Source organism: Mastomys coucha, chromosome X (assembly GCF_008632895.1).
Source record: "Mastomys coucha isolate ucsf_1 chromosome X, UCSF_Mcou_1, whole genome shotgun sequence".
In the NCBI taxonomy this organism is placed as follows: domain Eukaryota; kingdom Metazoa; phylum Chordata; class Mammalia; order Rodentia; family Muridae; genus Mastomys; species Mastomys coucha.
This window is the reverse complement of record NC_045030.1, coordinates 55,881,639-55,883,624: the sequence shown is the minus strand read 5'-3', so window position 1 is coordinate 55,883,624 and position 1,986 is coordinate 55,881,639.

Genomic DNA, 1,986 nt, shown 5'->3' with positions numbered 1-1,986 from the left:
GAAAAAAAAAACCTTCAAGTTGTGCCAAATTATTTTCTTACATTTGACTGCTGGAACATGGTTGTCATGTTTCCCTCTTTTCTCTTTCTCTGCATGGATTTCTTTGACAAAAAAAAATAAATAAACATTCAAATAAATGGTGTTGGTCCTTTTTTAAAATATAAAAATAGGGTCATATACTTCTCCCTTTATCCACATTTTGCCCCTCTCATCTGGCTTTCTATTCAGTATAATCCCATTATGATCAAAACCAAACCAAACTAAAACAAAACAAAACAGAAAAACTGCACAACCACTTCTTTACCTATACTTCTGAATGAGTACCAATGCTGGCTTTAGGTCCTGATTAAATTACCCATTCTCAAGGTATATCACTCCCCAATCTCTTCCGTTGAGAATCCTTAGGTTGGATTGTCCTGTGTATGAGATCAAAGATGGCACAAAAGAGTTCCACCATGACCTTTCTTTACAAATTTCTCTTTTGAAGTGAAGAGATGCCTCCATTGCTAACGTGCTTCCCTTAAAAGCATAAGGACTTGAGTTCCCAGAACCTACACAGACAGAGCAAAGCCTGGTGGCACGTGTCTCTAATCCTAGCTTTGTAGAAACAGAGACAGCAGAAACCCTGAGTTTGCTAGCCAGCTAGCCTAACCTATTCAATGAGCTCCAGACCAGTGAGAGATACTGTCTCAAACAGCAAGGTAGAAACCTAAAGGAGCCTAAAGTTTACCTCTGGCCTTCACATGCACCAGCACACATATGTACATCAGCATACATAGAGACATATACATACACACAAATTTCAAATAGAAAAGCTTCTGTGCAAGTTATATTGAAGTCACAAAATCAATATTCTCCTTTTTTTTTATAAGCTAGAGAGAAGTGGGCCAAAGTAGAACCCAAAAAAAAAAAAAAAAAAAAAAAAAAAAAAAAAAAAGAATTCTCTCAGCTCTCTCCTGCTGTCTTAGGCTTACTCTGTCTTGTCTCTCTTCAAGACTGTAGCATGACAGGACAAACAGATGCCTTACATTGGGTTGTAAAAGTTGTTATCAGTAAGCTTATGATTTACCAGAACCATCTCTGAGCCTCAGCCTCAATTGGCTTGTTCAATAGGCACTTACATAAAGCTTGATTTTTGTGAACCTATTGAGTAACTCATAAGGCACCAGATACTAGAGAGAGTGGCAAAGACAAGAGCCCTCGATCACTACCCTCATGGAGCTGAAATACCAGCACTAGTACTAGCTCTAACAGTGTCCTTCCATGCACTCTGACTTCGTTCCATTTTTGTCCACAGACAACATCTCAAGCACTCATGGCACTTACCATTTTACTTTGATTGCCTTCCTGCTGCCGAAGAACTCTGGGGATAACCAATTTTTCATTTTTTATCATGTATGTAATGCTCTGTGCATGGCTTTCCTACCAGGTAATGTCAATACAAAGAGCCAGAGTGAGGTACAGAGAGAGGATGGGCACTTCTCTTTGATTCTGGGAAATAGTTCACTGCAGGAGCTCCATCTTCAGTCCCACAGTAGAAGGTCACCAGGGGAAGCAGAAGGTACAATTTATCACATCTTAGCATCCCATCTAAGTCCTCACTCCTGCTGTCCCCAACACTCTTCTGTTGGTCTCCTGCTGAGTATAACTTTCCAATATCCACTTGTCTTTGTCCCTTTCAGACATGCCTGCAAATGCAAGTTGGAAATGTGGGGTTCGCCTTTTTCTAAACAAGTTCTAGTTTTGTCCTGTTTTTGCTAGTTTTACTTTCTGACATAACTTGTGTGATTCATAATGGTTGGTGACATACAAAGAACAAGAAATTATCTTTGTTTTGAAGATAGTTTGAAAATGAAACTCTTCTTACTTCTAAATTTGAATGAGGTTTGTGAGAACCTTTGGTCCTGGATTTATGAAAACTGAACACTAAGAATGTTCATTCCTTAGACTTGCAGCCTGACTCACTAGCAACAACAGACCAGAAGA